The sequence below is a fragment of the Equus asinus genome, chromosome 21 (assembly GCF_041296235.1).
Source record: "Equus asinus isolate D_3611 breed Donkey chromosome 21, EquAss-T2T_v2, whole genome shotgun sequence".
Taxonomy (NCBI): Eukaryota; Metazoa; Chordata; class Mammalia; order Perissodactyla; family Equidae; genus Equus; species Equus asinus.
Window position 1 is genome coordinate 93,178,630 of NC_091810.1, and position 14,523 is coordinate 93,193,152.

At 40.8% G+C, this 14,523-nt stretch overlaps 1 protein-coding gene across 6 annotated transcripts in view; it reads left to right on the top strand.

Moving 5' to 3' along the window:
• The first annotated feature begins 3,395 nt into the window (after positions 1–3,395).
• The window catches only part of AGTR1 (angiotensin II receptor type 1), a 43,991-nt gene continuing 32,863 nt past the window's right edge, over positions 3,396–14,523 (top strand). For 2 of the 6 annotated variants that reach the window (XR_006517510.2, XM_014838534.3), the window contains exons 1-2: positions 3,476–3,757; positions 12,534–12,618. The gene's annotated coding sequence lies outside the window, so the exon portion shown is untranslated. Of the gene's footprint in view, positions 3,758–12,268; positions 12,385–12,533; positions 12,619–14,523 lie in introns of all 6 variants that reach the window. The other 4 variants (XM_014838535.3, XR_006517509.2, XR_011496660.1 and 1 more) reach the window with 4 other exon arrangements.

Here is a 14,523-nt window from a genome sequence, read left to right on the forward strand (position 1 = left end):
ACGCCCCTCCTCAAAAGCCTCAGTCATTCCTCAACAACCAAATTAAATGCAAACCCCTCTACTCATTTCTGAACTCCACAATCACGCCAGCCCTATCCTTCTACCACTACTCTCTCTTAGCAGAGCAAATGTGTGAGCTCTGATGCCACACAAGCTAGAATCGTGGCTCTGCCCCCTACGAATTGTGTAACCTTGGGCAACTCGTTTAATTTCTGTACCTCAGCTTCCCCATCTGTAAAATGGGAATAATAATGTACCTGTTTATATATGAGTTTTCTGTGATAATTAATTAGATTAATAGATATGAAGGGCTTACTAGATGTCTGATTTATGGTAAGAATCCAATAAATGATAGCTCTTATTATTACTCATATACTCTAGAAAATTCCAGCAACCCTCTTTCCCACACAAATGATAATATTTTGCCAAAATACTTTTACACACGCTGTTTCCTAGGTCCCCAGTTCAAAAATCCTATCCGTCCTTCAAGATCCATCTTAAACATTTCTTCCAAGACACATGGCTTGTATGGAGTCAAAGTCAGTCTTATATCAGTGGTTTGTGGGGATTCTTGCCACATGCCAAGCACCCTGCACATCTAGAGAAATGAGGCAGCACCCTGCCCCAGAGGGACAATTGAGTGGGGAAGGGCATGCGCCTCCCTCCCGGGTTAGCACATCCAGGGCTCCAGGACCCGGGTTAGCACATCCAGGGCTCCAGGACCACGCCTGCCTCCACCTTGCATTCCCACCAAGTCCTCCTGCAGAAACCTAAGCTTATTACATCCTTAATCACATTGTGGTAAAGCTGGTATTTTTAATTTTGTGAGAATTCAAAAAATATGTTACCATAAGGTAACTCTATGCTTAACATTTTGAGGAACTGCAAAAGTGTTTTCCAAAGTGGCAACACCATTTTGCATTCCCACCAATGATGCCTGAGGGCTCCAGTGTCTCCACATCCTCACCAACATTTGCTAACACCTGATTCTTTGATTATAGCTGTCCTACAGGTATGAAGTGATAGCTCGCTGTGGTTTCGATTTGCATTCCCCCGATGACTAATGATGTTGAGTGTATTTTCATGTGCTTACTGGCCATTTGTCCATCTTCTCTGGAGAAACGTCTATTGAGATCCTCTGCCCATTTTTTAATTGGGTTATTTGTGCTTTTATTATCAGTTGGGAAAAGTTCTTTATATGTCCTGGATATATCCTTACCAGATGAATGATTTACAAATATTTTCTGCAATTCTGTGGGTTGTCTTTAACTTTCTTGATGTCCTCCTTTGAAGCACAGATGTTTTTAATACCGGTGAAATCCAATTTATCTATTTTCCTTGTGTTGCTTAAGCTTTTGGTGTCTTATCTAAGAAGATTTTGCATAACCCAAGGTCACAAAGATTTACTCCTATGTTTTCTAATTTTACCTCTTACATTTAGATCTATGGTCCATTTTGAGTTAATTTTTGTGTATGGTATTATAAGGGATCCAACTTCATTCTTTTGCACGTGGATATCCAGTTGTTCCAGTATCATTTGTTGAAAAGATTATTCATTCCCCATTGAATTGTCTTGGCACCCTTGTCAAAAATCAATTGACCATATGTGCTGATTGAATTTCTAGACTCAATTCTATTCCACTGAGCTATTTATCTATCTTAATGCTAGTAACCCACTGTCTTGGTTATTATAGTTTTGTAGTACATTTTGAAATTGGGAAGTGAGAGTCTCCCAACTTTGTTCTTCTTTTCTGGGATTGTTTTGGCTATTCTGGGTCCCTTGCACTTCCATGTGAATTTTAGGATCACCTTGTTAATTTCTTCCACAACAGCTTGCTGAGATTTTGATAGGGATCGTGTTCAATCTGTATATTAGTTGGAGATTATTGCCATTTTAACAATATTAAGTCTTCCAACCCACAAACATGGAATGTTGTTCCATTTGTTTAGGTCTAATTTAATTTCTTTCAACATTGTTCCCTGGTTTTCAGAGCACAAGTTTTACACTCTTTTTGTTAAATTTATTCTTAAGTACTTTATTCTTTTGCTCTACGGTAAATGCAATTTTTTCTTAATTTCATTTTTTTATTCTTCATTCCTAGGATATAGAAATAAAACTGATTTTGTATATCGATCTTATATCCTGAAACCTCGCTGAACTCGCTTATTAGCTCTAATAGTTTCTCAATTGATTCCTTAGGATTTTCTAAATACACAGTCATGTCATCTGTACACAGAAATAGTTTTACTTTCTTTCTAATCTGGATGCCTTTTATTTCTTTTTCTTATCCATTGCCCTGGCTAGAACTTCCAGCACAATGTTAGAATGCTAGAAATGGAGAGAGCTGACGTCCTTGTCTTGCTCCTGATCTTAGCTGCAAAAACACTGTCTTTCACCTTTAAGTATGATGTTAGTGAGCTTTTCACAGACGCGATTCACGATTTGGGGAAGTTTCTTTCTATTCCTAGTTCGTTGAGTGTTTTTATCATGAGAGGGGGTTGCATTTTGTCAAATGACTTTCCGATTTATTAAGAAGATCCTGTGGTTGTATCCTTTATTCTATTGGCATGCTGTTTGACATCAGATGATTTTCAGTAAACGAATCTTGCATTCCCGCGATAAATCTCACTTGGTTATGGTGTAATATCCTTTTTATATGTTACTGGATTTGATTTGCTAATATTTTGTTGAGGATTTTTATCCATATTCATAAGAAATATTTCTTTGAGTTTTCTTTTCTTCTGATGTCTTATCTGGTTTTGGTCTCAGGGCAATACCGGCTTCACAGCAAGAGCTGGGAAGTGATCCCTCCTCCTTTTTTGGGGGGAAGAATTTCTGAAGAATTTAATTCTTTCTTAAACACTTGGCCATATTTAGTTTTTTAACTTTTTCTATTTTTATATCTTAAAAGAATACAACTCTGATAGCATGTCCAATAGGAGGAAATGCGTATCCACCCTTTCTCTCTGTAACCCTGAAATTAATCTATGGGATCTATGATCCACGACAGTATTGTCAAAGTTTGAGTTAACTCATAGGAAAGAGAAAAAAGTTCCCCAATTCGTCCTTAAAAAGTTTTCCAAGTTTAAAAAAAAAAGTAGGGAACATTCATCTCCGCGTGAACAGCTTCTCCTGTCACCCCAGCTGTCCTCCATTTCGAGACCCCTCCTCGATGCGGAGTTACGAACCAGGTGCGCGCAGGTCGGATGGGCGACACTGGGGCGGATTGTGGCATCATCCTGCTTCCGTCAGCATCTGGAGAGGGAGGGGTTGGGCCGAGAGGGTCTCCCGGGGCGGGGCGGAGGAGGAGGGAATGCAAAACAGAGCCTCGCCCCTGGAACCCAGGGAGCAGCAACGCCCCTCGCTATAAATTTGGAGCCGCTTCGTTGCGAACGATTCCAGCGCCTGTCAGCCAGGGACCCAGGCAGTGGGCCACAGAGCGCCTGGGCGCGCGCGCAGCAAGCAGCTTGGCCGGGCCGGGGCGGCGATCGATGGGGCGCAGCGCAAGCGGCCCGCGGGAGTGAGGGCGCACAGCCGGCCGCCGAGGCTGCGCACCGAAGGCCCGCACGAGCGCGGCCAGCTCGGGGCCCGACGTGGGCGCAGCGCCCCGCGCGCGGGGGAGTCGGCGCGGGCGGGTCGGTTTCCTGTCTGGGTGTCCTAACTCGGGTGCTGGGCTGGAGGCGCCCGGGACGAGCAGAGAGCCAGCACAGTTCCGGTCGCCGCGCACCCGGAGCTGGCCGCCCTTCCCCAAATCAGGTAAGGGGCGTCTGGCTTGGGAGGGAAAAATTTGAGCTCGTTTGCCGCGTGCCCCGGAAATTTCAATTCTAGTTTGACAAGACTCTTTCGAGTTCAAGCAGGAAATTTGCAGAAATGGGATGCAACCGAGTAAACTTTCTTCCCGAGGCTTTTAGCTAACTCTTGTCTTTTCACCGTGACTTGAGTGGGAAGCCGGTATGACTCTGCCGGGCGTCCGTTTAAAAGTTGCGCTATCTCTAAGGTGAAGTTAAAAATTTCCCCAACCTCCCGCTCTGCTTCCCAGGCGATGCCCCAGCTCATGTCCCCCTCTCCACTCCCTGGAAACCACATCGGTGGATCCTCGGCAGCGGACGCCGCCCCTGCGTGGGGCAGACGCTCCCACCTTCAGGTGTTCTCTGCTGCCTTTGATTCATCAACTTGGGGAGGGGAGAAGCGGGCGTCTCCACACCCTAAACCCCACAGCCTTGGCCAGTGCACATTGTAGCTGAGGCAGGATTGTAGGAAAAGCTCTTGCTGGCTCACTCCCTCCACCGCTCTATCTAGCCCCCATTCTCCAGTTCTCTTAAACGTCCAGCCTACTGTCTCCACAGTGCCAGCCCGCTGAGGTCTCCGGAAGACCTCAGCGTCTTCCCCAAAGCGTCTCCTGCCCGTTGTCTTTGGGTAGCTACTGGAGACCTGGCTCTTGAACCTGTCGGAGGCTTCCTTACCTAATCCTCGCTTGCTAATGGCCCAAAACCCCATCAGCGGCCCTCAGGAGCCCTCTCTTCTGGGTGAAAGTCTAGGTGGCCTCTTTCCTCTGGGCTCGCATTTGGGACTTGGTCTATTTCTACCGTCATTCCGGGAAGAGAAAGTTTAAGTGAGAGAGGTAAGAAATCTGGCGCTGCTGTTCTGTTTTATAACTTTGTTGAGAAACTTGTATCTCTTCCTGAAGATGTCTCATCCCCAACATGGCACTTACCACCTGAGGGACCTGGGTCCCCAGGCGTTTATTCCCTTTAGCATCAGTTGTATCCCCCTTAGAAGTCTCCTCTAGTAAAGAACCAGCCTGCTTCCCTTGCCTGCTGGAGTGTTTCCCCGACTGCAAAGGCCGGGCGTGGGTAACGTCTCCCCGGGCTGTGATGGATTCCACCCTGCTTCCCAGCAGGGGGCTGGGAAGGGAGACGCCCACGTAACTAGCGGGCGTTATTAGGAGAGTCATTTCAGAACTCTGAACCTCAAGTTTCCCTCCGGTGATAAAATTCAGTTCCTTTTGTTTCCAGTTATTGTTTGAAAAATAAAAGTTTAAAGTAATTCCCCTTTTAGTCCATGTTTGGGGTCCTCAAAACTGTCTAAATACCTCTCCTGGTAAATTATCTGCTCTGGGAAAGCACTAGGTTTGCCCATGCTGGCTCCTAGTGTCCATGCCCCACGTCATGGCTGGCAGTTCTGATAACCTGGCTGAAGGCTCAGGGAGTGGCCCCGAGTTGCCAGGTCTCAACTTTGGCTAGTTTCCTGATTATCCTGATTATCCATGTCAAGGCTGTTGCATACTCTGTCCCCCGCTTTTTGTCCTGACTTCTTTGTTCCTTGTGCCCATGATGAGGCCTTGATTTCTGGTTCGGCTCTTCTTTGCTTTAAACTGAATCAACTGCTCCATCATCCAACTCAGAAGAAAAGTGGTTTCCGCCACTGATGCCAGGGAAGACTCATCTTCTCTGAGATGCAGAAAGTGTCTTTCAGTGTCTGTTGCTTCGAGCAATGCTCCACACCTCAAGAGCTCTGAGCTTAGACCTTTCCTGTCTCTCTCCAGCCCTGGTTCAGTGTGCAAAAAAGGGCAAAATTGTGGATCGTTCAGGTTTCTTACTTTTTGAGTTTTTTTGTAGTTTGAGGTAAGATTTGTGTGTATATAATTTTTTGGTTTTTTGCTGCTGCTGCTTATTATTGTTGTTTTGATGACTATGACTAATTATTTGCCCTACGCTAGAGGGAAAATAATGAAAGAAAATTTAATCTGCTACTTACCCCAAACCCAGGTAAAATACTTAGCTAACAAGGAGTTTGAAACTCATGGTTTAAGTGTTTAATGTGTGTCTCCTATAGTTTTATCTGTGCTGTCGCAGTGTCCTTTTCAAGCAGCTGTCTGATGCTGTGTTTTGCTTTCGAATTTGTTCGAGGGACCAAGATTGAGTCCTGTCACACTGACACATCTCGGCTGCCTAGTGCCGGCTCCCGGGCCTCTCCCCACGCTCACTGCTTTACCTAGATTTTTCCCCTCAGTCAGGACTGGGCAATGCCAGAGAGTCTCCTCAGTAGGTGAGCAAGTTAAGAACTTTATTTAGAAGTGCGAAGTAAACCCAAGTGTTGTGAAGATTAAAATGCTGTCTTGAAGACACACTGTGGCAATAAACAAAGATGGAGCCAGAGCAATAAAATATGACAGAGGATCCAAGGCCGGGGTGGGAATGCTTTCCTCCCACGTTATCTGGCAAACTGGACAAATCAGCTTTTAAACTCATCACTGTTGGAAAGTGGTCTTATTTTTCTTCAAAGTAGTTCTAAGGTTTCTCTTTCAAAATCGCCTAGAGTCATTGGATTACATGGTTTGAGTTCCTTTTCACACAGGTGCTTATTAAAACAGTATACTAAAACCCCCATGAGCAAAAGTAAATTTTCTTCCTTTCTGCCTAAATGTAGCTATGACTTTAATTTTCTATTTTATTCATGATATGAAGTTTTTCTACCAAAAATCACCTTTTCAGTGGTTTAATATATAAAGCCATCTTAAACCCAGGAGTATCTATAGGGATTTAAGGTAATATTCAACTGATGTGGCAAGTGAGTGCCCTTATCCTATTAAAGTTCTAGAATATATTTCAATCATAGCAAAAAAAAAAAAATCTGAAGAGCTATAAATTTGCCAGATGTATCAATTTGACCATTGGAAGTAGAAAACAAAGTATATATTTAGAACAGTCATAGAAACGGCAAGTGAATCTTGCTATTAGCTGTGGTTGCATTAATATTAAAAGTTTTGCCATCTTATTTTGATTCTTTCTCTTTGTAGCAGATGGTCACAGGGGAAAAAATTCCCTTGAATATGAAAACCAAAATTGTCTTTCAAAATATTTTACATACTAACAGAGTATTGACTATATACTGTAAATGCTGTAAGACTCTTTTATTTTAAATTATTCTTATACTTCAACTTAGAAGAGTTCGGTTTGGTTTGGTTTGTTTGGTTCCCAAATAGGTCCATCGTCTAAATGTCTTAGGTAGAAATAATGTCTAGAATCTGCCAGTTATACTTAGAGTTTCCTTCCTATACCCAAGAATACTTTAAATTGTGTTGCTAGTCTCACGTTTCATTACTTTTCCAACATGTACAAGTTCGGAAAGTGGGTGAGAAATGGGTATGCTTTGTTTTTCACAATCTCGCTGTGCCTTCATATTTCAAATCCCAATTCTAGATGTCCTTAAAATTTTAAATCATAGAATTAATAATCATTCAGTTTGGGTCAACTTTTATGTGATTTCTTGTTTATTTTATATGCTTATAAGCTGCTGTGTTCTTCTCCAAATGATGTTAAAATCTTATTTATATCAATAGATTTAAGTACTTTGAATGGTTAACTTCAGACTAAAACTATTGGAGAATACAGATATGGGTTGTGCACTCTTAAAGAGAGTTTATGATTGCTAATTCACTCTAAGTTTTCTTTAGATATTTCCCATTTTATATCAATCAAAGCTCTTCTTATCTACCTTGGAAAATGAGGACTCATGTCTATGAAATGTGTCAACAATAGTAGAAGATACAGAGGAAATACTATGGATTTGAGTGATATCAGGCCCTGAGGACATACTCAATACAAAAATGGTCTTTGCCCTAGAGAGATGTTGGTCAATCTGGTACATATATACATATGGGTCTCTCTCATCATCTCAGTGCCACTGGGGTGGGAAGCCATTTAAAAACAACCCTCCTTTGTCCTACCGTTCAGACCAGTTAGATGTCTACTGTGATCACATTGTTTGACTCCAGCCACTTCCATAATAACCACCACAACTCTCCCCTCCCCATGGGATTATAATTCCTTTGATGGTATGCACCACATCCAGTTCATCCTCACCTTCTGTCACTAAATGCTCCACAGCTCACTTGCTTGCCTGTTTGTTGTTTGTTTGTTTTTGGCTAAAGCTATGGAAAATGTTAAATACATCTCCAGATCCCTATAATTTAGAAGAGAAATGTTAGAGAGAAACCATTTTTTAATCTCGTGTAAGTGTTATCCTATTACAATAAAATGATTTAAAATTGATGCATTAGTCTTACTAATTGAGGAACTAAGTATTAATACAATTGTTTTAGTCCGGAGCTAAAATGGCAAGGGAAAAGTAGAGGAAAGAAGAAGAAAAGTAGAAATGAAAAAGGGTAAAATGTTGAAATATCTAATCAGTGGTTCTGAAGGTGTTAGGGGACAAGTAAGGCAAGCGTGGTACGGTCACCCGGGGAGCACTGTGCATCTCACGGCTGTCTCCACTTTCCCTTCTGCCCCCTCCCAACTTCCTCTACTGAGAACCACCGTATTTCAAAGAGGAGCCACCACAATTACCGCAGGTGTCAAGGTCCGCAGACCAGCAGCCTGGACATCACCTGGGAGCTGGCAAAATTGCAGAAGCTCAGACCCGACCCAGACCCACAGGATAAGAATCTGCCTTTTAACGAGATTAAAGTTAGAGAAGCCCAAGTGCACAGGACCTATGCCTTGTTCAGAATGATGACCTGGAGGTTGTTTTCTTGGCTTTTTAATAAACTAACATTTTAAATAAAGCTAGCAGCACATATAATGTGCCACGCACACCATGTTCACCCTTTAAATACTATGTTTTATTTAATCCTCATAACATCTCTATAAAATAGTCACTGCTTTAGCCTCACTTTATAGGTTGGAATACTGAGCAATAGTGCGATAAGTAGCTTACCCCAATGTGCTAACTGGTGGCGTCAAGATTTAAACCCAGGAATTCTGACTCCTGTGCTCTGAGCGGCCACCCCACTCTCTGCTCTGCACTAGGCTGCCTGCTTTTTAAGGCTGACTAATTGTTTGAGAATTTATTTCAAGTAATAATGTGAAATCAAGTTCTGTTTCCCTCATAGAAAAAAAACAAGATCTATTCCATTTTAGCAATAATAATTCCCTGTCATCTTACCTTTAAGTACAATCATGAAGAATTCTAGAAATTCCTTTTCTTTACTTGGGAAATAAATACTAAAACTATGACAGCTCATTATTTAAAACTTAGAGTTTGATATCTCTATTTTTTTCCCATAACTTAATTTAAATATACTGTTTTTACCTTTTGGTGTTCTGATACTATGAAAAAAAAAGTCCTCTGTTGAATAAGTCATTCCCTACATACAGAAACTGTTCAGCATTCCAACTCGAATTATATCTCACTCTTTCAGCTTTCAATATAAACACTTGTTTATCTACAAGCAATGGCTTACAAAACTGTAGTTGAATATGGTTATTAACAGTCAGTCTGCAAGCAAGTGGTGACTTATTTTAAGCCATTGAGTCCCCAAGTGATTCCGCCCCTGCACGATTTCTCCCCGTGCATGTAGATTCTCTGACAGTTGTCAGTTGGATCCTGCCAAATGTCTCTTGTTTTGACAGGGACCCATTGATCTTGCTCGAAAGGCTAAGGTGAGTCTGGGTTCCTTGTGACAATATTTGAGAGGGGAGAGGTGTGTCAATAGGACTGGAGCAGCCACGATTTTCTCAGTAATAAAGGGACATTCTTGGGAGACAGAATTTCACCAGCTACTTGGATCTAGACCTTTAGATATACAGGCAGCACTAACAGTATATCATCTAACTGGTAAGTTACAGGTTGGGGCAGCCATAATGCCAAGTAGTCAGGGTTCGGAAGGGAATTGGTACCCAGGAGACATCTACACATAGCAGGCAGAGTTTCTTTCTTAGTGCTAAGAAATTATGAAACACCAACGATCTCTTATGACCCTTCAGAGTCCTGCTGGTCTCACTAAGCCCAAGTATTTGTGACTGTGGCTGAATATAATCTGCACCAGGTATTTCTCTAAATAAATTGAAAAATATCTCACAGCATTTCTTCTAGTAAACTTTATACATCACATATAGTTTTCTTCACTTTTTGACTCAAACTCTTCTTGTTATCCAATTCAAATGCATTTTACGTACTTCTGAATCCATGTGGTATGCCCCTAGAACAAGAATGTTCCATTAACCCAGCTTTAATAATCTAACTCTCCTTCCGTTCAAATGATGTCACTTCACATAAAACACATTGTACCCTGATGTCTCCCAGCTCTTAACCTTCACACAGCTAATTGCTGCCACTTTATCAGGAATGGAGGAGAAGCTGATATGATTCCTACGTAATGATTTCTTGAATGTGTTCTGGCGTTTGATCTACTAGGTTAAGAGAATGGATTTTTGAGAGAAACACAAATCTATTCCTATTCTTTTAAATTCCCATTAGGTTAAGCCAAATGATGCAATATTATATAGTCATTATATATTTATATAAATATATATTTAGTAACATTTAATGGCAAGGAAAGGTAATCATAAGTGAATAAAGCAATGTATAAAACATAAACCATGAGTGTGACCCAGTGTGTATGTGTGTATGTGTGTTTTGACAGATTCTTGTCAGGGTGCCATTAAGTTCTTACTTGGGTCTTTGGTGTTCTAATGAGAATAATTTAGTTATATTAAAACTGATTTGTGAGTAAAATCATTGATATATTTTTTAAGTGCCTACATATTTGTGGAACAGATAAGAAAGAAGATGGAAACTATATAACAAATCTTAAAAGCTTTTGAGGATTATTAAGATCAAGGCTAAGATCAAAGGTGACTTTTTTCTTTCCCTTTTTTTTTTCAATGTGCTTTCAAAATTTCCTATAATGAACCTTACTTTCATACTTCTTACTTTTTGTTTGTCTTGGAATTTCTCACTTTCCTTGTAACCCACGCTAGATTTCAGATCCTAGACAACTAGTGTTAACTCTCTGGAGAACAATACTAGCAAATCTGACCCCGTCTCTAATTTTTTTTTTCCTGAGGTTCACTAGAGCCTACAAGAGTCCCCAGAATTCAGACAGTAGTGGTATTTTCATAAGAGAATCATGTTATGAGAAACTTCTTTTGCTGTATCAGCAAAGCCACCAAGAAATAGAGGTGAAAATAGATCCTTCTAATGCCAAAATTCTCCTGTGCAACAATGCTTTAGTAAGTTGACGTATGTTGTTAAAAAAAAAAAAAGTAACCTGTACACAATCTTCTTGATTAACTCTTCAGCTTTAAAAAATTTCTTACTTAAAAAACTTCAAATCTATAATGAAAAATATTGATGAACCTGGCTACATAAGAAATTAAAATGATTATATGCTAAAAGCACCATAAAGTCTAAAGATAAACAGGAACTCAGCAAGCTATTTGCAACACGTTATGTGTAAAGGTCAGTTCCCTTAACATAACGTTAGCTCTTTAACATAAGAAACAGTGAACAACCCAATTGAAAAATGAGCAAAGGCCACTGGTAGAAGGCAAACTAGTAGAAGATTAACTCCATAAAATAAGAAAACAGAAAAGCTCAACCTCATTCATAACCAAAAAAATGAAAATCAAAACAGATATATACTTTCCACATATCATACTTAGAAAAAAATTTAAGATTTGAAAAAAGTCAGATTTTTGGAGTCATAATTGGTGTAACCTTATAGAGGACATTTTGTAAGTACCTTTCAGAAACTTAGAGTGTACAAACAATTTGCTTCAATAACTATGTTTGAAACTTATTCTACTGATATTCATATAAGTACAGAAATGTATATATATATATATGATCAATGAGGCATTTTTTTTAAGCAATCAGAAAGGGAAACAAAAAAAATCTTTAAGGCCCATTAACAGTGGGCTGGTTAATAAATAAATTATCATTTATCAGTGCAATGACTAGAATACTGTATGGTCATGAACAGGAATGAGTTACGTTTATGTATACTGATGTAGAAAGTTCTGCTAGCCATATCATTAAGTTAAAAAGAAAGAAAGAAAGCAAAGAGGAAAATAGTATGAAGAGTAAAATGAAAAAACATGGATGTCCACATCTGTATGTACATGTATACATTGTTTAAAGTCCTGGGAAGATCCATAAACTGTGAGTAGGAAGCATCTCTTGGGAGTGGATCCAGAGACAATTAGAGGGGCTTGGAGACGTGTACTTTTATTTTCTACTCGTCCATAACTTGCCCTTTATACCACATGCATGTATTATTATTTCTATGAGATATAAAAACAGAGAAAGATCTTTTAAAACAATATTTTAATTATACTGTAATAACACTGTATCAGCTCTATATTAAAAAGAATCATTTATCAAAGTTTGCAGATTCACAAAGATCTAATCTGATATTTCTTATATTTGGTAGTTATATCTACAGAAGTGTCTTAGAATAAAAATGCACTATTTTACCCCCAGACCTTCTTTTTCTCCGTCTCTCATGTGTCTGCGAGGCTATGGGGGAAGGTGTTGACTACAAGCAGGAAGGGGTGAGACCCCATGCCAGAGAGCCGCTCAGCACAGCATAACCCTGGGTAAGGGAAAATACGTCCTTGCTGTGGACCACATGGTTTCATTCCCTGCAAAAACATTCTAAGATGTAGTGTTAATGCTTACTCTGTAGATTAAAAAATAAAAATCTGACCATATTCAGTGAATCACATTAATCTTTTCTCCTTTCCAGATTTGATGCATGATAAATTGGTCTAAAATAGCTGGGTGTCTATCCGACTAAGTCACTGAAGCCATCCCAGAGGGTCTGCATCCAGGTAAATGTCTCACACCTGCAGCACTGCATCTGCCAGTAGTTTCCTCTAATGTGTCGACAGTGGAGGTAGCACAGGAAGCCACACACACTATTGTCTGGTGATAGAAACAGAGGAAACAGAAAAGAACGAAATTCCAGTCTTGCCCCATCCCTTCCAATATGCAGCTGAGGAACATATATATGTACATGAGTTTAAATATAAACAGTGTCACAATTACCACGACATTCACGCATTGATGATAAATCACGTGAGAGCTTTGCAAACTTTTGGCATCAAGGATCTCCTCGTGGCCGCGTGGCCGTGGGTGATTGTTCTGAGCGGCTCTCTGTGTATGGAGGGCTTTGGAGAGGCGAGAGGGAAATGATTGTGCTTTCTCGTCAGCCACCAAGTAGGGGACGGACTGGGCTCTGTGATGCCCCAGCACTTACTTCCAGAGCACGTGTCTAAGGACCGTAAACCTTGACACTTGACCTGCTCACCTCTGCAAACCCAAATGTCTCGGAGTGTCATTCTTACCAACATCTCCCGTACTCCAAGAAGATACAGGGAAACAGGGCATATGAAACTGGAGCCAGAGGAACCCTTCAGTCCACGTGGAGTGCAGCCCCTGGGAGATGTGAGTGCTGTGGAGTTTACACAGGCATTACTCTCAGAGGCTGAAAGGGCATGGGGACAGCTCTGTCGGTCCAACTCCCGTCACATTGGCTTGTAGGATATTTTTTTCTTAAAAACCTCCTGGATTTACCCAGCTCACAAGATTTTTTTTTCCTGACAAAAAGTCAGCTCAAAGAACAAGCCTTCAGTTTCCCCAGTTGACGGGAAGACACTCCCTAGTCCCTCCGGGGAGAATGAAAAGAGTAGCTTGTCCTCTTCTGCATAAGTTGTGATTGCATTTTGTCAAAGCGGAAGAGAGATGGGATGGGTGGTGGACGAGGGGACAAACGTTAGAGTCGACTTTATGCTTTGCTTGATCAGGTGGGAAACACTGGCTGGACGGCGCTGCACGGTGCTGGGAGGAAACCAGGTCTGCTCTAATCTTTGGGACAAAACTGTAGTTCGGCGGCTGGAAATATTTAGGGTTCTTTTTTGGGTTTTTTGGCGGTGTAGGTAAGCTTAGGAAGCTGGGCTGTGCGTGTTTCTAGCAAAAATTCAGCTCTGGAAAAAATGCATTAATACAAATGTCCTAGTTAGGAAGACTCTAAGACAGGAAATTTTATTTTACATCCTAAGAGGACCGAGCAGAAGGAGCTCTTTGTCCGCGATACCCCGTCCACCTCCCCGCAGAAGGAGCAGGACGGAATCCCGGGGCATTTTCGAAGCCCTCGGTTTCTGACCAACACTCACACATTTGTAGCAAAACTTTCGAAATAACTATGACATTTTGCTTACAAATAACAAAACACTGAAGAAAACATTCTGTAAAACTTTAAACTTTGTCAAACTTTTGTTTCAAATGAATAAGCAAAACATGCTTAATTCTAAGAAGTTATTTTTTTTTGTTGTTAAAGAACTGATGCTATACCAATTCTGCCACAACCGGTGCCTTTGCCTTTGGTTTCCTGTAAAATACTCTCCAAGACCCCATTTCAGCCTGTGGGCACTATAGTGAAAGAGAAAAACTTTTTCAGAAGGACCCTCGAACTTTGTAATGTACCTTTTACCAACTTACAGTGACAGAACTCTGACCTCTCATTGATTTAAACCAGTAATGTGTAAACAGCAGTTCAGAGCTTGTTTTTGTAGGACCAAAAGAATTTAGGTTGAAATCTACTTATGACAAATGAGGAAAACCCAATTAGGACATTTAAAAGAAGAAAGACCGTATTCGGTGGCTTAAAATCTATAGACCTGCACTGTCCAAGATAGTGGCTATTTGCCACATGTGGTTATTTAAATTTAGATATA